Below are 22,023 nucleotides of genomic sequence, written 5' to 3'. Positions count from 1 at the left end.
CTCATATACCTGCAGTATTTTGATATAACAAAACCCTACGTAAACATTTTCTATTTCACTTTGGAGTTCGGCAAGTCGCAATATCCGTCTCTTTCGATTAGTGACGAAAATAACCGAGCTATATAAATTCATTCAATCTATCTTAACATCTACAGAATTTCATTCGATTTTGTGTAGATTGTTTTATTTCCATTATAAGCTTTAAGTTGGACGATTATCTGATTTCGATTCCAAATGTGTGCCTCATTATTTCTATCAAATTATTAATTCAATTCATACTTTATGAATCCATTAAAACTATCCAAAATATTCAAAAGTATAGCTTGACATGTACCAACGTACTGGGAATGAAGTGCCATGAGCATTCAGAAATATTCAATATGGCGAGATCTGTTTTCGTGGAGTGTTGTGTCCGTGTCTCATGAGCAAGACGATTTGAGGTAGTTTGTGTGTTTTTATTGGTTTTTATTAGAGAAGTCTGCAAAAACAGGCATTGCAAAGGTTAGTATTAGTCACGTGTTATAGTTTACCATAATGTTTTATCACAAGATTGGCAATTAAATAACTAAGGAAAGGAGAAAAATCAATTTCAATTAGGATTAGGTTTATGATAAATTCAAATATAGGTACATTAATCACTATAGGAATTGAAATAACAGTTGAACACGTGAGTTTTCTTACAATCAATTCCTTTCATCTCAACTACATTGTCATTAAAATTGTATTTCTTATTGTGAGTGTTATTATCAGTTGATTCAAATTTTAACCGTTTAATTATATTATTTTGGTTATTATTAAAAATTAGTGCAATATCCAGTCTACTTGCGGACAGTTGTTAGACTAAACAAAGAACCCTTCTGTGTTCTGAAAATGTTTACATTCAGGAAAAATCAATAGTGAATAGGGGGCCCAATGGCCCTACCTTAGTATCGCATGTTCATATTTTCCCAAGGGTGATTACAAAATTTTGTTTTGTTTTACATAACCTGCTTTATGAAAAAATCAAAGGACATAGATATCTATCAGATACAAGAAATGAGAAAGAAGCCATAAAAGTACCTACTCGATGTAACAATATTTTTTTGTTATTTTTATTTCATGTACTTTAAAGACAATAATTTCCATACTTTCTTCAAAGGAAATACATTTTTAAATTAAAAACATATTTTCAATAGATAAGACCTAAGTAATTTTAATACAGTCATAAATATAAATATCTAAAATAAGTCACATTCCTACCTCCTACCTAGAAGACATCTATTGACTAGTCGCATTTAAAAAGAACTAGATTTTTATCGTATTTTGGCAGTTCTTCAACTAAGGTCATACCAATTAAATATTTTGAAAGGGTCTCTGGGTTTGTTTTCAATTATAAATTGCTTGATTTATTTTTTCATGTATTTATTTGTTCAAAATATTTCGAATGAGTAGAATTCTTTCTGATTCATTTAGATATTTTATCGTACATGTGTTTATGTAAAACAAAAATACATTATTAATGTATTCTAAATAGAAACATTCTTCTGAAAAATACCTAGTTATAGCCTAGCGGGCTCTCGAGGAACTTTTTTCTGTAAATAGTTCTACTTCAGAGGTATTTTCATTTTCTTCAAATTTGTATCAAAATGTCAGTCAATGCACGCCATGCAAGACTTGCATAGTTTTCAAAAATCCAATTTATCTTATTTTTTTCTTTTAACTGTGAATCGTTTTCGATAATTGAAAATCATTAATAATTGTGAGCGAAAAAAGAATGTCTCATAAAATCGAATTTCGTGATGACTCATCCGCCACACAGTCCTGATTTGGCGCCAAATAACTGTTTTGCTCCCGAACCTCAAGAATGAGTTGCATGGACTAATGCCTTGACGAATGGTTCGAACGTGAAATTGTTTGGATCATAAAGCAGAATGTTTTCAAAAACAAAACCATTTTCAATGACCTATAATTTTTTGGGAATAACCCTTTTGGCTTTCTACTTCTTCATCACTACGTATATGGAATGTGGAAAAATTCTAAAGGAAGGAAAGAACAAATACATCAATAAGAACTGTCTACAAAGATGTGTAGATCCAGTGTCACTATTTTTCGGGTTCGAAGGCCGTGGATTTTTGGAATTTCTTCCTGACTTTTCGCTGCTGCGAGTGACTAGTTTCTTCAGAGGTTTATTATACAACCTGGATTAATATCCGAGCGAAACGTCAGGAAGAAATTCCAAAAATTCACGACCTTTGAACCCGAAAAATAGTGACACTGAAAACCTCGGCCACGAAAGTCTTAACTATTTTGTCGATCTGTAGATCATTCACAGAAGTTTCTCTCAGATACAAACCGCCTTAATTACAGACCTAGCACCACTGATGAGATCTACGGCGAGTAGAAACAGTGGAGTCTGATGTTGGAGCATGAAAGCTCTGATTTTCAACTAATTGAAATCAGGATTCGCTTTTTTTTATCAAATTTGTACTCCAATCATTCTTAAAGGAGAAAAGGAAATATCATATACAGAAACATTACACAACGTATTGAATAAAATGGTACTGAAAGAAAACTTCAAATTTCCGGGTGTAATTTTCTCATCTTACCGAAAAAAACACATCTACTCTTGTGACAAGAACAGTTCCTAAAAAGCATTCATTCACAACTTGTGCGAATGTATGTTTGGTATTGTTTAGGAGGGATTAGTTTTAGAGCTCTCTACTTTTCCACCATTATGTAGAAAGTGGAGATTAGAATTTTTTTTATGATTATTTTATTATATGTTACGTCGAGCATTTCTGTGTACCTCTTTGATTCCGTTAATGTTCATATATTTGAAAGTAGTTATTTCAGAACGATTTTTTCTACCAGTTTTCATCTGGATGAAACTTTTTTGCACGATCTGCATATCTTTGTTTTCTTCCTTTCTTTGGAAATTTTTATTTTTATAATATTTCCACTATTCCGTATTCATGATTTCCATTTCTCAAGCTGTCGTTTTCAATCTAAGCTCAATATATTAAATACAAAAGGCAAGACTAATTTTTCTTTTCTTGACGTCAGAAATACTTGTGCGGACCAAAAAATTGTTTTCGCTACTGACAGTAAAGTCTATTAAGTATGAAATCCCCCTGACTCAGCTTTTATGATGTTTCAGGTAGGTTCTCGGAAATATTCATTCCTTTTACCTGTCATCAAAGTGGAAATTGTAAAAAGTTGCCATCCAGGTCTTTACAGAATGAATTTCTCTGCGTGTTTACTAGAAACTACTTCATTGTCGTACAACCACAAAACTTGAGATACCGGGGTTATTTGCGATAAATAACCGCATCATCATAAATGTTTTATTTAAATGCATCGTTAATGTTACTTGATACTATACGTTATACCGGATATCGCCTTTGGGTAATTGAGATACTCAAACCGTTTACAATAATATTAATTCATTATTTATGGATAACGAAAGGCTAGTCGAATTCGTTGTTATGTAAAATGTTTCCGCATAGAAACCAGATTTTTCTGTCATCACACAGGAGTGAAGTATTCAATTTACGGAAGTAACAAGAAACATTATTCGTTGTCTAAGGTTTTATTCTCCAACAAAAACGCAGAAACCTCAGAAACGAACGTGTGTTCAAAAAATTCAATGAACACAACAATTTCTCTCGGAGTTCAATTTCGATATGAAATTTAAACCCACATATTTTTTCAATACCCCCGTTGACCTGGGTTAGGTTAGGTTAGGTCCAAAGTGAGTGGGTCCATTCGACCCTTCACCGCAACCCGCAAGGGTTTATTGTGGCTCACACCTCTTCACACTCGGCCAAATAAACCCAGTTTCTTAACAAAGCCGATTAGTTTGTATGGTGAGTGGTCTTTCAGGTCAGATGGTAAGAGTACGGCACTGCCGAATTCTAAAAACCTGATTCGGTCCCCAGCGGGGCAGGCACATAGTATATGCTCTGCTGTTTCATCGTTAATGAAGTATTCAGATAGTCAAGGTGCAAGATTCCCACCTTGATACCCGCGACAACCTTCCCATATTAGGGGTTTTTGCACGTCAGCTACACCTGACGATGCCTTAGATTCTATTCCAAAATTTTTTACAATTCATTTAACGGAGATGTCGTGGGTTCTGAAAAAATATTTTCTTGAATAAGACCTACGTCATAATTTAAGGCTCATTTTAGTCACTTAGTGTCCCCCATCGCTGATTTTCTATGCGTTTTTTTATCTTTTTGTGAAATTGGAATATGCAATAATTGTTGGCTCATTTGAGGCTCCGTCATTACGATATTGAAATTTTTTTTGCCTTTTGTCTGAATTGAATATTTGGGTAACTACCTCAGACACATGCGATAAAATCCGAAACACACACTACATGTGTTTGGTTCGGATCTCTGTAATGTACTCGATTGATTTCACCTTGGTCCTGCTGCTATATGAACGAGAAGCAACTGCAAGACTACCTACCCTCTGTGAGATAACTGGCATAAATGTGTATCTATCTATATCAATATAAATGCGAAAGTTTGTGAGGATGGGTGTATGTATGTATGTTTGTGGCTCTTTCACGCCTGAACGACTGAACGGATTTAAATGAAACTTCACATAAATACAGCTTATAAACAATGGCTACAATTTACAAAGGGTTTATGTAATTTGGGTCATAATATAGTGAGTCGGAAAAATTCTTGCTCCCTGAGAGCTATCTTGGCGTGCGCTGCCTTTACCGTTGGATTTACATGCAGATCATGTACCATAAGATTGTTTATTTAGAGTGTTTTAAGTATTAATATAGATAAACTTTATCTTTTACACTAAGTAATTTGGACGAATCGTTTAAAAGTTATCACGATAACAATACAGTAAACCGTTACGCGTCGCGTCTACTGTAAAACGACGGGGGATGATGCATGGTGGTAGAGGGATGGTCTAAGCAATGAAGCGCCATCGCCGAGAATGAGACCCGAACGCGGGCAGATGCTTAAGGGCAAACGTCGTTGACGGTTGTGTTGGTTTTGCGAATTTCTATATAGGTAACATAATTCGATTCTCGAAGCTATTCATCACTTAGTGCAGTTGGCATATTGTTTTAGTTACTGAATATAAAAATATAAGTGAAAATATAAATTACTAGCTATTGCCCTCCCTTATATTAACACAGCTGAAGCAACTGAACCTAGAATCTTAAAATATGCAGGTAGGTTCTTTGTATAGCGTAAGTAAGCATTAAGAACGGGAATCAAGAATTTTCACCCCTAAGAGGGAAAAAGGGGGCTTCAAAGATTGTATTGAATTTCGTCAGCTGTGAAGTTGGAAACCTGAAGTTTTGGATGGATAAAAAATATTGTAACTATTTGTTTAACATGGTCTGTCACGAAAATTAATGGGACAAACCAAATTCTACGCGGGCGATTTTGCGGACAACTAGTCGGATATAATTCAATGTCCATCTGGTATTATATTTCGTAAAATACAGAACTACACAAAGAAGTAACTACACAAAGAAGTATAGCATTAGGCTGCATTTCATAAAAAAGAAGTCAATTGAGGAACAAGGTTGCTAAGCGGTGTAAAGGTAGTGCGGTAAAAGATGCAATGGTCTAGTGGATAACATTCCTGCAAATATAAAGGAGCTCAAAAGTGTATCTATCATTTAAGAAAAAGGTAAAAAGTATCAATTGTACGAACAAAGGATAAATTAATGGGATTAGAAAAATATAGTTTGACTACCTTCAGCTACGTAAACTGACCTTGATTTGTGATGATTTCTCAAGTAAGTAGTCTATTAAATTCAATAATTATAGAGAGCTTTTTCTTGTCTTTTCAATACCGTTACGATATGTTGGTAAATCTTGCTATTATTGAATTATTATTTGATTAATTTCTACCGCTTCAGAATGAAAACAGATATATACCGCATACTTTGATATGTGATCTGGTTTTATAATTGAGAAATGTTGATTAAAAAGAAGTTAGATTGAGTCGTTCTGACAGAAAATGAAAACGATGTCGTTTTCATGCGATACCTTAGGGCTGATAATATTTCTTTTAAATAGGCTATTTCAAAAATTCGTTAAATATAACAAAAATCATTAAAATGTATAAATTACTGCCTTTGAGGCACAGTTAAATAGTTTTCGGGGGTTTTTGGGTTCCGGGAAACCAGAGCCCAACAACAAAGCATTCATGATCCAACACCTCACAGCGCTGTTTCGACCAACCGTGAGTCTCATCAGTGTTGGTAAGCTGAACCACGAATGCACTGCTAGACTCAACTGTACTCAAATGATAAGCCTGAATAAGTTATTTATTTAGCAAAAGAACGTTGCTTGGTAACGCCGAGGGCAGGTTGTGAAAAATGCATTGAAGTAACAAGTATTGATCATTATTCAGGTGTTTTTGACTCAAAAACTGTTCTAAAATTCATATTCACACCGAAAATGACACATTTTATAAATTGAATTTCCCTTGGGTCTGTCTGTCTAAACGCGATAAACCCAAAAACTACTGAACAGATTTCCATGCGGTTTTTACCAATGGACAAAGGTTAATGTGTATAATTTCATATTGTTTTGTATGAATTGGTTGAAATATGCATATGTCTATCTCTTAGAGACAGCGTATTCCCAATAAATATTTAAAATGTGTTGATTGTCCTTTCAACCATACAATTCAAATCAATGTTTTAGAAGTTATCGCAAAAATTAAAATTATTGTCTGAGGCATTCAAACGGCTTGTCAAACCGATACGACAAGGTCAAATTTTTGTTTTGTGTTAAGTTTGGGTATATATGTAGTTACGTTTCACGAAATGAAAATTGGTGTTTGTGAAATACTTTTGTTTCAAGGTCACTATTATTAAATGATACTAGCTGAGGTACCAGTCTTCGCTCATGGAGTTGATATAAGATTTTGTGGTAGTTGGAATGAAATAATAAGCTTTAAATTATAATCAATCACCGAATCTTGCTTTATACCCTATCGAAGAGTTGCTTCAGCCTACAAAAAGGATTTCGAATAGTCTGCAATGTTCCTGAAAATTCAACAGCATTCGAGAGTTCCACAATGACCTGGGATCTTTCAATATGTTCCCGTACGTTTCCGACTATTCCCAAACGTTTCAAAACATTCAACAATGTTCTCTAATACTCTCGATAGTTATATACTGTTCTAGAAAATTCCAGTCCGTAACTTCAAAAACATGTTCTTCATATGAAAACTCCCTTGACCGTTACGCAATGATCTTCTGTATTTTAGGATGTTTCCGAGAGTTCCAAAATATTCCCCAATATTTCAAAAACACGTCTTTCAGGTAAAAACTTGAACCTTGTTTACAGATGGGAGATGAAGAGCCTACATATTTTCTCGATTGTTCTAGATTATTCCCGAACATTCCAGAATGTTCCGAGATGTTATGAAATTTTGTGGAATACTTTCGATGTTCTGAACTGTTCTAGAATTTCGAAGAGTGCGGAAAGCCAACCGATTGAAAACGAGAACGTTCTTCACGGACAAGCTGACGTGACACTATGACTAAAAAAAATTTACACATATGTTCTGATACCCGTGCGAAGCCGGGTCGCTAGTATATGGTATACGTATAGGATATACTATATATACCTTTTTGTGTCCGTTGTTAAACTGCTCGAATGCTGTCCATCGCGGTCACAATTTCAGTAGCAGCTTATCGTTGTTTATATCAACTTACCGTTGGTTCTTCAATTTATCATTCGAAAAATCAAGGGAGTGAGGTCAGGAGATCTGACAGGCTAGTGAATGTCCGTTCATTCCTATTATCTATGTATTATTGAACGACGTTACCAGAAGCCGATACGTCCCCTTACAGTTATGAGAAGATACTTTATTCTGCTGGAAATATACATTGTACCTTTCAATTAGCTTCAATTTATCTAAAAAATTGTTCGAAACCACAGTCATGAATTCTACATACTTTGCACCTCTCAAGAACCCATCGTAAAAAACTATTAATTCTTGATTTTTGGTCCCTGACAAGGTCGCGTATGGAATTTTTATGGGAGGCTTCAAAATAGACCATAATCGACACAGTGGTCCAAGCATGGTATATTTTCGGAAGATATTGTTGATCAGACAGAACTCGATCAGAGTAGATTTGATCATGGTTGAAAAACATTTTCTGCTTGCGAGGTAAGCCTCTACCGTATCACATTTTTTCAGGTCAGAGAATGACATTACCTATAGAAACAGTAACTCAAAGAAACACTACAGTTAAGAGCTTGATATCTGAATTTAAGGGCAATTCCCATTCAAGAAGCACACCGCTTAAGCAGAGCGTCGCAGGAAGACCCATCGCATCGCGACACGGTATATTTTATTATCTCGGGAGAATTGACTTTTTGGCGCATTGTATTATTGATGGATAGATGGAAACCAAGAGGACCTAATGCAGGTCTCTAGTAGTTCAACTTATGATTTATTCAGTGGAATTTTATTGTATTGAAATACATTATTTTGGCTCATAAGTCAGTTTAACGTCTTTAATTTTTATTATTGTAAAAAAGTTATCATATGCCTCAATTAGTTTTACCAGGAAAAACGTATACAGATACGTATTCATTGAAGAAGTGAAAAATGCGTTACTCAATTGTTTTTTGTTTCTTCCATCTTGATAAGCGATGAAAATCCTACTGGTCAATTTTAAAGATTTAGTATTTCCAATAATAATGGTACTAATGGTATGTGCTGAATTTGGTTTGGATCAATCTGTATTTTAATTTAATTCATTTTTTTAGTCGCTACGAGTTTGTATATAATGTTCTTTAAAAAACAATATTAGTTCGGACTTCCATCGTCTAATATGATATAAATTGATTTGAAAAACCGAAAAGAATCTGTAAAAAATTAAAAAAGACATTACCTGAAAAAATAACAATTATATAAAGCAAAAAACTGAAATTACAATGAAATAAAATACAAACAACAACCAAAAAATTAAAAAATTAGACTATTAACACGAGATGTAAATTTAAAAAATTATTAACAAGAAATGAAAATTAAAAATTAAAAGATTCCAAACCAAGTTACCCCACGACGTTTCGATTGTTAGTATCCACCATCGTCTTTGGGTGATAACTGAACTTATTCCTCAGATATCTAACTATAGGTCATTCGAGTGCGTTCAACTATCCCCTCTTCCCTCTCTCCGCTTCATCGGTTTTAGCGGGAGCTGACCGATTGGCGGGAGTTAGTCGTGTTCTGCTTGATTAGAGGTTTCCATATGTTCCGTATCTCTACGCTAGCTTTGCTAAATGCGTTATTGGACAACATATTTGCGGCTTCTTTGAATTTTCTCCTAAACCAGTGTTCTTCCTTGTGGATGATTTCAGCTTGAGCCCACTTGATGTTATGTTGATGAGTCCAAACGTGCTCTGCTATTCCTGATTTGCTGGCAATACGTATGCTCGGCAATACGAACTTTCAATGGCCTCTCAGTTTCACCGATGTATGATTCTCCGCACTCGCAAGGTATCCGGTAAATGCAATTCTTGGAATCGCAGTCCGTGTTTGATGGCCTGGTTTTTGTGAGGCTGCGACGAAGAGTGTTTCCAGATTTGAAACAGGTTCTGATGTTATACTTGGACCCAAACCTTCTTATTCTGTCTGACAATCCTCTGATGTAGGGAAGTACAAGTACTGATTGTGGCGGCTTCTCTTCCTTGTGGAGCTCTTGCTGTCTCCTAGCTAAGGCTTGTTCCACCATCACTTTGGAATAAACATTTCGTTGAAGGTCATTTTTGATGATGCCTAGTTCCTTTTTCGAAACCTTCCTTTGTATTACAGAGCCCGAAAGCATGGTCTAGTAGAGTCTTGATGATTCCTCTCTTAGTCGATTGATGGTGGTTGGATTCCTGGTTCCTGTGTGATTGGGTTTTCGATACACAAATGTTTCCCATTTCGTGTCGGTTCTCTTCACCAATACGTCTAAGAATGGCAATTCGTTGTGGACTTCCTTGCAGATTTTGTCATCTCCTGATGGTGCTTACTTGGTTAGCGAAACGCGCGTCGAAAGACAGAATTTTTGTTGTGGTGAAGGAAGAATCTTAATAGGTTAATTTCATGCCAAAGGTTCCAAATTCTACTTATCCAGTCATACAATTATCTTAAATATTAAAGTATCCACATCCACCCTTCATGCTTTCTGAATAGAATCATCAAATTTCCTTCAGAGGTTACCATTGAGAAATAACAATAGTTTTCGACTCCTATTGTTTCTTTCACGTAAATGTATATTGTGTTTTGTTTCAACACGGCGCTCTCATATTTCAGCTAATTTATACTCGCCGACGACAAACCACAGTTTAATAATGAACTATCTCCTGATTGCTAGCGATTAACAGTACAATTCCAACAAAGCGAAATGTCTGGTTGAGCAGGTGCGTTACCCAGTCGTTCTGAAAAATATAAATGTGACATATTCGAGATTATTGTGGAACTGACTGTGTATCATGCTACTTTCTAAAAGGTTGGTCGATTTTTTCGTTTGAAGATAAAAAGTTCGTTATGCTGATTGGAGATTTTTCTATAACCACACTCAACGTTTTGGTTTTTGAATATTCACAATTTGACTCGAATGCGACTCATATCATTGTGGCAGGTTGATATTATTCAAATTAGAATAGCCACCGATTTGCTATTGTTCAAAGTACACTTGGAGCAATGAATTATTATATATACATTATCAATACTTGACGCTATGTTATATACAGGATGAGCCAACAAGATTCCCTCGGTCCATTGCTATCAGGGAAAACAATTTTTCGAATTGCTCACATTTTTTCGCAGTCATGTCGATAAATACTATCTTTTAAAATTATTTTCTCGCATACTGGGTGATTCAGCCGAGCGTGGCCAACCAAAGTTATATTTTTTTAAATGGAAAAGCCAGTATATGAATACGTCATTCGATTCCATATTTTTTTAGCTCTCCAAGGAATTTTCGTTTTCGAATTTCAACTGCGGCATTGCCAAGTTATTCCAAAAAAACCTATTTTGCAGACAATATTTTTTTAATTCACCACCCGCATGTTTACAACAACCAAGTGGATTTTTTTTTCATGAGTAGTTAGTCAACATCACTATGATAATTTCTGGAATCTCAACTTTCGGGAACAATATATAGGGTGCTCGGTAAAACAGGTCAAGTTTCATTCATTTTCAGACAGACATAATTCAACTTTTTCAAAAAGAACACCCTTTATTTTTCCATTTGTTCTATTTGAAAAAGTTGAATTATGTCAGTTTGAAAATGAATGAATCTTGACCGGTTTTACCGAGCACCCTATATATTGTTTCCGAAAATTTAGATTCCAGAAATTATCATAGTGATGTTGACTAACTATTCCTAAAAAAATCCACTTAATTGCTTATACACGCGGTGGTGAATTAAAAAAATATTGTCTGCAAAATAGGTTTTTCTGGAATAACTTGGCAATGCCGCAATGGAAATGGAAATTCCTTAGAAAGCTGAAAAAATATGGAATCAAATGACGTATTCATATACTGGGTGGTCTATTTAAAAAATATAACTTTGGTTGGCCACGCACGACTGAATCACCCAGTATGCGAGAAATTAATTTTAAAAGATACTATTTATCGATGCCTGCAAAAAAATTGAGCAGTTCGAAAAATTGTTTGCTCTCATAGCAATGGACCAATCTTGTTGACTCGCACCCTGTAGTTTTTTCTACACATAACAAACCAAGACGAAACAGTTAAAGTTTGCATTTAATCATAGAGAGAGTTCTTGTTCGAATATCTTATAGTTGGTAACTTCGAAGAGAAATAGATATGTAAACGTCAAGTCCAAATTCGAAGGTTAATGACGTATCTCTATCGTCCAAAAGTTCAATGTTGTTTATTGTCAAATTACTAATGTAGTTATAAATTTTTACCTCAAATTACCTCAATTAACCTGCCTCATACATTCATATTCAAACTGCAGAAATTGGAGTTTTCATTACTTCCTCGAATTATTTTGGATAAACAAATTGATGACGTATGTGCAAACATACATTGACCGTACTGTATAGAATTGTTTCTACTGATATAGGTTGTTCACGTTTAGAAGAGAATGACGTCACAAGATGACAAGTTACGGCGTTGCTAACATGTGCACTATTTCAAACTTTCAAATTTTTTTTTTTATACTGATATGTTTTATTGCTATTATCCTTACTTACTTTTAGTATTTGTTGGGATTATTTCGACAATGTTTCAGGCATATTGAATATACGCAGGTCTTATCAAAAGAAATGATTAGTTCTGAAAAGAAAAGAAAGACTGACAGTTTTCGAGTTTTTTTTCGATTCGGCAACGTCTGAAATTTGAGGAACTTACAAAATGAAATGTTACTAGTTTCATTGCTGTTGAACGCATTTCAGTGGGAATTTTAACGTTGTTATGTTGGATATACAAAATTACCAAAAATGACGTCATTCTCTTCTTAACGTGAACAACCATAGATGTAATTGCATCAACAAAGTTACAGCTGCCGAACTGAGTCATGGCCGGTGAGAAGCCCCTCCCTCAAGATGTGCAGTAGATGTGTAGAAATATGTTACTAGTCTGTTCGATTATTCTAGTCGTAACGTAAAATTGCAAACAAAAGTTTCTATTCCTTTTTTTCCTTATACTTTATTTGTCATTCATTGACCCAAACTCTACACAGATAGGTACGATTTCTTCCACCGGCCATGACTCAGTTCGGTAGCTGTAGCGAAATGCGTTTCTAGAAAACAAGTGCCTAAACCAAAAAAGAAACTATCAGGCAGCAGAAATATTCTTTCAGAAGTTTCTTAAACTGTTCTAGTCACGCTTGACATATTGCGATTTTGTGCGGTCGATTGCAGTTGTATTTTACTGATGTCATTTTCATAGAGAACATTTTCCTGACTTGTTGGTCGTTGTGAGTTATTCGAATATTTGGTTTTCAGTTTTGATGAAAATCATATTAATGCAGTTGTCTTATTATAAGAAGAAGCATTCAAGTCATTCATAACATTACGTAATAATACTATCCATGATAATAATTATAGAATTTTCACAATAAATTTTAAGACGCGTTTTCCTACACGGTGGCTTCATCAGTAGGACTGGTACCTCAAACTATTTTACAATGTCTTTTATATAAAAGTAAATACATAATTTCAAAACTTAAATAGATAAATGAATAATTTCTGTAAAACAGGCATATTTTGAAAAAACAATACAATATTATTTCTAGGAAATCAGGTAATTTATAAAATATTTTAATTATTGACATTTTATGCCAAAACTCAATTAGATAAAGTATTAATTTTGGCCAAACAGGTAGATTTTGAGATAACTATTACAATACAACATTACTTCTAGGAAAACAGGTAATTTATTAATGACTTAACTATTTTCCTTTTATGAAAAAATAAACTTGTTTTCAGTAAAAATGGGATCAACAAAGAATTTCGGATTAAATTCAATTCCTCTTGAAGCACTTAGTGATCGAAACACGTGTCGAGGTGTTTGAAATAACGGTTTGGTGTTGGAATAAAACTTCAGTAATATTTCTTATATCTTATATTTTTGAATATCATAATAATGGGCTCCATAATACGCAATTTTACACCCTCAAGCCTTAACTTTTCGTTTCAAATCCTGTTGAAACCACCTTATATTTTTGAAACATTTTAATTCTGTAGGACGAATATTCACAGCGGATGTCAATGGGCATCAATCAATAAATAATATAAAATGTTAAGGTCGGTAAAATGCTAGAAAAAATCGATGACTTCAACACAGGAAAAAAATATAAATAAAATTTTGATTTCACACACTTTGAATTAGTTGAAAGGAGATTCATATATCATTTTAACATTCAAATCAAGTTGAACGAACCACATCTTTTTCATATTTTTTTTTATGTTAGAAGTGCTGTGTTTTTTAGACTCAACAATAAAATATATCGAGAGACCTGTAATGGTATTTAAATAGAACAAAACACAAAGCGAACGAGGCATTTCTGATCATTAAAATAACTTTAAAATGTCGGTGAAGCAGACCGTTGACAAATCGCTTTCATTTAAGCGTATAGTAAGAAAACTCTCATTTCAGAAACCACGAACGGGCAACGTTCTATAAAATAATCACGACTGATGAGATGAACTGATGCCTGCATTTTTATTTCAACACAACTGGGAAACGCGAATGTGAGGTAACGATTATGAAGTTTTCATAAACCAATATATACACTGTGTCAATTTTAAAACTTACAATGGGCTATATCTCACGAACGAAAGCTGATATCGAAAAATGCTTGAAACCGTTTCTTAGAATAGTAAGGGGGAACTAAAGTGACATTAAAGAGAACTCACCCCCAAGGCCCCACCCACCAAAACTCAAAAAGTTTAAATTGCCAACCCCTACTTGTGATACATCATTGAAAAGACTTTAAAAATGCTATCCAATGGTATAAATAATAATTGTACATGGTGAAGCAATAATTGTGAAACTTTGGCTTGAATGGAATATTTATTGAGGTTTTTGTTGAACTACTTTATTAAAAATGTTTTGTAAACAATAATACAGCCTATTATCAAAGTCTGCACGAACTTTAATATCAGCCGGCTTACTATGACTTTTTTATGATAAAAAATGATAAGTGTCCGTCGATACTTTTTTTGGGTTAAATAAAAACCTAATTTGCCGTTTTTGCAAAACAAGTTGTAAAGATCTGTTTTTTGGGTTCTGTCAGAGTCAATACTTTTTGGTTTGTTTGAGACTTTTAAATGTCATGAGTTTTCATCATTTGTACGATCTGTACTGTCATTCAGCAGTAGTTGTCACGGTGGTTTACAGTATACCTGAGCGCGTGGAGATAATTTTCATATTTGCTTCCCAGAACCAGTGTTATTTAAAAACAGCTCAAATATTTCATAAAAGGCATCCAGACAAAAATGTAAGTCACGTGTAGGTCCGCGATTTAGTTGCAAAATTTAGAGAAACGGAATGTCCCAAGATTACTGAATGAAGCAACCCAAATTGAGGTCTTTGGAAATTTTGCAATGGAGCCTACTGCATCAACACGTCAAGTATCCGCAGTGACAGGACTTTCACATGAGTCGATTAGAAAGGTGTTGAAATTACATAAGTTTCACCCGAACAAAACACAAATTCTTCAAGAACTAGACGATGATGATCCAGACCGACGAATTGAGTTTTGTGAACTCATGACTGAAAGAATTTGCGTTGAACCGAGAATGTTAAAAAATATTTGTTTCAGTGATGAATGTACTTTTATGCTGAATGGTAATGCAAATTAACAAAACTGTCGGTACTGGAGTGATGAGAACCCGCATCGATTCAGAGAAGGTCACACTCAATATCCTGAAAAACTGAATGTTTGGGCAGGAATATTAGGAGATGCTATAATTGGTCCCTTGTTAATACCAGGCAATTAAGGTGGCGACATTTATCTCGATATGCTGGAAAACACCATCGAACCTTTAATTGTGCATGAATTAGAGAACCAAAGGGACGACCAAGGCAACCTAGCTGTAGATGAAGATTTGCTGCACTTCCAACAAGATGGAGCATCTCCTCACTATGCAGCTCCAGTTAGGCACTGGTTGGATACCAATTATCCGAACAAATGGATTGGAAGGAGAGGTCTCATTAAGTGGCCACCGAGATCACCAGACTTGGCGCCACCTGACTTGTTTCTGTGGGGTCACCTCAAGTCAGTTGTTTATAAAACTCAACCTGCGTCACTTGGGGAATTGCGAGAAAGAATTACGCAAGCATACTATAGAACAACATTTGCCAAAAGTTCCTGCAGAATTTGAAAATAGGCTATATTATTGTTTACAAAACAATGGAACCCACTTTGAACATTTACTTAATTGACATTTTTAATAAATTTGCAGTTCAACAAAAACCTCATTGAATATTCCATTCAAGCCAAAGTTTCACGATCATTGCTTCACCCTGTACAATTATTATTTATACTATTGGATAGCATTTTTTAGTCTTTTGAATGATGTATCACAAGTAGGAGTTTGATATTTAAACTTTTTGTTTTGGTGGGTGGGGCCTAGGGGGTTTCTTGGGGTTTTCTTTCATGTCACTTGGATGTACTATCCTAGAAACGGTTTCAAGCATTTTTCGATATCAGCTTTTGTTGGTGAGATATAGCCCATTGTAAGTTTTAAAATTGACACACTGTATCTGGTAGTCATCGTGGTTATTCCTATCCCTTGTTCCAACCTAGCAGAGGATGGAACTAATGGATTATTACTCACTTATTGGAGCTCAACTTTTAAGGACATGTAGTTATCCACCTAACACAACACACAAGCAATCTTGGTAGTCGTCTGGAACATCGAGACAATCATAAATGTACTTATGTACATTTACGATTGTTTGCCTGAGTCGCCAACTATACCTGTCCATCAATTCAAGGTTCAATTCAATACACCACTATTTATACTTTTTGTCGACTCTTGTGTAAATCTTATTACACGAAAACTATCAGGATGCTCTGAGAGTGTGATGTATATTATGTTGTAAACGAGGTTATAAATGAAAGTTGACAAAAAAATAAATGAAGGTGTAGTGAATTGAACCTTAAATTGATAAGCGGGTAAACTTGTACGCATGCATATTCGTAAAAAGTAACTTGTTGAGTATTTGTATATCAGCTGAATTGACCCTATTTTATCTTCAGTAAAATTACAAAAATTCTCGATATGTCTATTCATCATGTTTCAAAAGTTTTGTCTGTTTTAATGTCATGTGTTTTTGTAGCTCCATATCACAATAAATATTTACTGATAGATAGATAATATATACTGATCGATAAATCTGATTGGTATAGATATACTGATTGATTTTGACCAATTTTTATTTTTTGCAAAATACTATATGATGTCTTTCAGCGATTTTCATCCAATTTTTCTCTACGAATTCGAATAGAACCAAAGCGCTACCGAAACAGCTCGAAAAATAAACCAGGCATTCTGCAATGTAAGTGTTAATGAAGGCACTGTTCAACGTTGGTTTGCGAAATTTTGTTTCGGAGATTTTTGCCCCGAAGTTGAGGCCCGAAGTAGTCGACCTTCAGTAATCCAGGACGAAGATTTGAGAACTCTGGTAGAGACTGACCCGTCACAAACAGTGCGTGGGATGGCGGAAGAACTGGGCGTAAGCTTCCATGTGGTTTTTGATGGTTTAAAGCGTTTTAGAAAGGTCAAAAAGCTCGAAAAGTGGGTGTCACACAATTTGAACGATCGGGAAAAATTGTCCCGTTTCGAGGTCTGTTCTTCTTTGTTCTTCTTTACGCAACTAAAACGATCTTTTTGGATCGGATTGTCACGTGTGATGACAAGTATGGATCCTCTACGACAACAGGAGACGTTGCTTACACACCAACGAGTCACCCAGGCACTTCCCAAAGTCCAAAGCCCACAAAAAAAAGACCATGGTTACTGTATGGTGGCCAGCTGCTGATGTGACTCACTATAACTTTCTGCAACCGGGCCAAACCATCACAGCAGATTCCTATTGTGAGGAAATCAACGAAATGTACTGAAAATTGCGTCAGCAGTATCCGACACCGTCCGAAAATTAAACGAAGTGAGCTTCACCCAGCATACTCCCCAGACCCCCCGCCAACCGACTACCACCTTTACAAGCACTTCGATAAATTTCTCACTGGTAGAACCTTCGCCAAACAAGACCAGGCAAAAACGGTCTTTTTCGACTTCATCGAATTCCGAGCAAGCAATTTTTATGCTGACCAAATTAATCTACTTATGTTACGTTGGCAAAAGTGTACTGACTCAAATGTCGCTCATTTCGATTGAATTGAATAAGTATTCAAGAATAAGTATATTACAGTTTGAAGTAGACTCGTAATAACGAACAAAACTCTTGAAACAACCCAAAATAATATTTACCCATTTGAACAACTTTCACCAAATTCATCGTAGAGGTTTGTCTGTATTTTTTCACTAAATACCCCTTCATCTGAAAATATAGAATAAAACTACTGTATCATCTTATGCAAACATGTATTTCAAAGAACAGAATATCATCAAACGTTGCTGTGTTATTGAAGCCATATGAGCACTAAAAGCAATATGGAATAATAATTAGTGATAACATACCCCAAAATAGATAGATCTAATATGCATTCAACATTAATACGGGAAATGTCGAGTTCGGCAAAATGGTTCACTCACCTCCGTTTATGATTGTACTATTACGTTATACTCGTATGAGACATAGATGGAGACATTGAAGTGTGCGAGTAGATTCATCCAAAAAATAGCAGGTTGATCTAAGAAACTGATTTTGGTTAGCAATATTAAAAATTGAATAACTTGTAATAACTTGTGTAAAAGTAATTCAGTTCCCTGAGAAAAAAACTTGTCCTTAGATCTACACCAAACATAAATGATACTATTACCCGGTTCAAAAATTCCCCCTCAGTTTGAGAGTCGGTGGTTAAATATTTTAAGAGGTTGAAGATCCACACCGTTGAAAAACCATAGCCAACATTTTTTTATTTCTTTGATCGACTATGTGTTTGAAGACAATTTGTTTATCGGTGAAGTGTGTAATAACAGCTACCTGGATATCAGATGGTATTGTTCAGGGTTTCTCTGGTCACAAAAAATCCCCAGGTGATATTATCGTGAAGACACAGTTTTTTTTAGGAAAAATGAAAGGTTGTGATACATACCGTGTGTCTCACTTTTCGTGAAAGCACCCCCGTAACTTCCGTAATGATTGAGGTAGAATGATGAAACTCTCAGGACTGATGGAAATGCTGAAAAACACTTACCGGCCGACTGGTGTTGGCCTAAGTGATATCTGCCCGCCAGTCGCGATGGAAGAGCCCATTTTTACGGTAGATAATACTAGGGGGCAGAATAGGCTGAAAATTCCTTCAGATTCGCAATCAGAGCCCCCAAATTACTGCAGGTACACCTTTTTTCTGAAAAAATATCAGCCCTGAAAAATCAAAATTTGTCTCATCCCCATCTCTGCCGTAATTGTTGACGTAGAATTGTGGAATTACCGTAATTAAACACTTTTTATCTGAACCGACACCTGATGAAGAATAATGATAAAATCTGAGCATTAGCTTATGGGGCGGAAATATCCACTGAAAATGTTTTTTCGGGAAAAAATCATTGTATTTTATAATCTCTCAATATTTGTTCACTATTAAATCATTGCCATCAATTCCCATCAAAAGATGGGAATCAACAATGCTTCCTGACATTATGGCATACCTCAGGCTACCTTAAGGAGAAGAATAAAAAGAAACAATGGAAAAAAAGGATCATTAGGGCCAACCAGTTTGCTTGGCATTGAAAATGAAATAATAATAAAAACGCATATAATTGAATTACAAAAAGTCGGTTTTCCTCCCACTAGAAATTCTGAGAAGAGAAATTGCTTTTGGATTGTCTGTAAAATTAAATATAAAACATAAATTTAACAAAGAGTCCCGCATGGCTGGTAACGATTGGTTGCAAAATTTCTTGAGGCGAAATCCTGATTTAAGTGTGAGGAAATCAGAAGATATTTGGTGAGAAGTCAAGGTATGAATAGGAAAGAGGCCCAGAATTATTTTCAACTTCTCGAACAGATTTATTTTGGAGAATAATCTAGCAGATAAACCGGATTACTTGTTCAACATGGATGAAACAGGGTTACAACTAAATAACAAACCAACTGAAGTTATAGCACAAAAAGGATCCAAAAATGTAGCAGCTGCTGCAATATGTTGTTGCAGTGCCGAAGGACATTTTTTTCCTCCTTGTTGCATATTTAAAGGGAAAAACAAGAAGCAGGAATTTGAAATTGAGATGGAACCAGGATCTAAGGTTGACGTGAATGAAAAATCAGCTTACATTAACAGTTATCTATTTTTGGATTGGTTAAAAACTCATTTTGTTTCTCGAAAACCTCCGGAAAAAGTTATATTAATTTTAGATGGCCATTCCTGTCACTGCAATTCCGTTGAAATGCTGGAATATGCAGAAGAGAATGACATTATATTATTTTGCTTACCTAGTCACACCATACAATTCCTGCAGCCACTTGTGCTTTTTTTAAATCATTAAAACTTCATTTTTATAGTGCTTGCAATTCCTTTGTTAAAATGAATCCCCCTAAAAAAAATAGCAGTTAATATTTGAAAAATTATTAACAGCAGCTTGGATGAAGTCTGCAAATGTGCAAAATGTCATATCGGATTTCACTAGTTCGGACTTCCATTGTCTAATATAAAAAATGATTTGAAATCCCTGAAACAACTAAAAAAGGAGAATTAGAAATGAATAGCTGAAAATAACAATTATATTAAGCAAAAATAACCTGAAATGAAAGAATAGTGAAATAAAATGCAAGTAACAATAGAACGATTGAACAAAAAATAAAAAATGAAGTATAAAAAATTATAAAGAAATACAATGAAAATAGGAATAAAAAATTAAGAGATTCCAGGCCACGTTAGTTCACGACGTTTCGATTGTTAGTATCTACAATCGTCTTCGGGTGATGACATTTTCATTTTATTTCTTTATAATTTTCTATACTTTATTTTTTATTTTTTGTTCAATCGATCTATTGTTACTTGTATTTTATTTCACTATTCTTTCATTTCAGGTTATTTTTGCTTAATATAATTGTTATTTTCAGCTATTCATTTTTAATTCTCCTTTTTTAGTTATTTCAGGGATTTCAAATCATTTTATATCGAGTGGTCCAACGAAAAGTATGCACTTTGCTTTTCTCCTTTTTTTGTAACTTAACGCAAAAATGCTCGGACAGGTCAATTTTGCTTTTGAGGGGGACACATTTTAGATGTATTTTTCTACCTATGTCTTCAACCCCTTAGCGAGGGTGAGTCACAACCCTAAAATTTTAAATGGAAAGTGGGGTCGAGTGATATATAATTTGAAAGGACACAAAATTCTCTATCCAATGATACTTAATTTGTTGTATTTACTTGAATAGTTATAAAAAAAGCAAGAACATTTACTCGATATTTTTAGTGTTAATGAAAATGCGAAAAAAACGGCGTTTTCATCACTACTACATTCCTCAATTTCTCTCGTGCGTTTTTTGGTTCAAATAACAACAGCAGATAAGTGTACAAAAAGAATTTAGGCGAACGTTCATTGATTCAGTGCGGTTGCTTTTGAAATTATTTCAACTTTACTGTAAAAATGGTTTATTCCATTCCTTAACGAGTTGAAATTGTTAAACTTTATTATCAACATAATAGTTGTGCTAGACTTACTGCTCGCCTCTTTAATAACTGTCATCCCGGGAAAATTGTGAATGATTCGTACGTTGCCAAGTTAGTCCAAAAGTTTGTCGATACCGGATCTGTCTGTAATGTGAAACACCAACCACGGAAACCGATCAGAAATGAAGCAGTGGAAGTCGCTGTTTTGGGACAAGTTGAATTGGATCTCAATGAAGATGATCCTGATAGAAGGCTGCAATTTTGTGAACAACTGAGCCAGCTACTAACTGATGATCCGCACCTATCATTCAACACGTGCTTTTCCGATGAGAGTACTTTTTTTTTAATGGAGCTGTGAATAGGCATAATTGCCGTTACTGGGATGACAGTAACCCACACTTATTCCGAGGGGTCCATACCCAGTACCCTCAAAAAATCAATGTCTGGTGTGGCATATTAGGTAGTCATATCGTAGGACTACTTTTTATTCCTGGGAATTTAACTGGTGAGGTCTACCTGAACATGTTTGAAGATACAATTGATCCTCTCATAACAGAAATAATTGAAAATGACCAAAATCATAATGATGATCGGCTTCATTTCCTCCTCACTATGTTGCTCCGGTAAGAGAGTTTTTAGATGACCGGTTTCCTGGACGGTGGATTGGAAGGAGAGGCCCCATGGAATGGCCTATCAGGTCACCTGATTTAGCGCCTTTAGACTTTTTCCTTTGGGGACACTTGAAAAATAAATGTTTTGCT

At 34.9% G+C, this 22,023-nt stretch overlaps 1 protein-coding gene across 3 annotated transcripts in view; it reads left to right on the top strand.

The window, feature by feature from the left end:
- The first annotated feature begins 359 nt into the window (after positions 1-359).
- Positions 360-22,023, top strand: part of Wdr62 (WD repeat domain 62) — a 172,354-nt gene continuing 150,690 nt past the window's right edge. For all 3 annotated transcript variants that reach the window (XM_074185644.1, XM_074185643.1, XM_074185638.1), the window contains exon 1: positions 360-501. The gene's annotated coding sequence lies outside the window, so the exon portion shown is untranslated. The remainder of the gene's footprint in view (positions 502-22,023) is intronic.

The sequence above is a fragment of the Leptinotarsa decemlineata genome, unplaced genomic scaffold (assembly GCF_025532065.1).
Source record: "Leptinotarsa decemlineata unplaced genomic scaffold, Ldec_3_MD MMD2_tig00078346_RagTag_RagTag, whole genome shotgun sequence".
In the NCBI taxonomy this organism is placed as follows: domain Eukaryota; kingdom Metazoa; phylum Arthropoda; class Insecta; order Coleoptera; family Chrysomelidae; genus Leptinotarsa; species Leptinotarsa decemlineata.
Note: the sequence above shows the minus strand (reverse complement) of the source record. Positions and strands in the feature narration are given on the sequence as shown.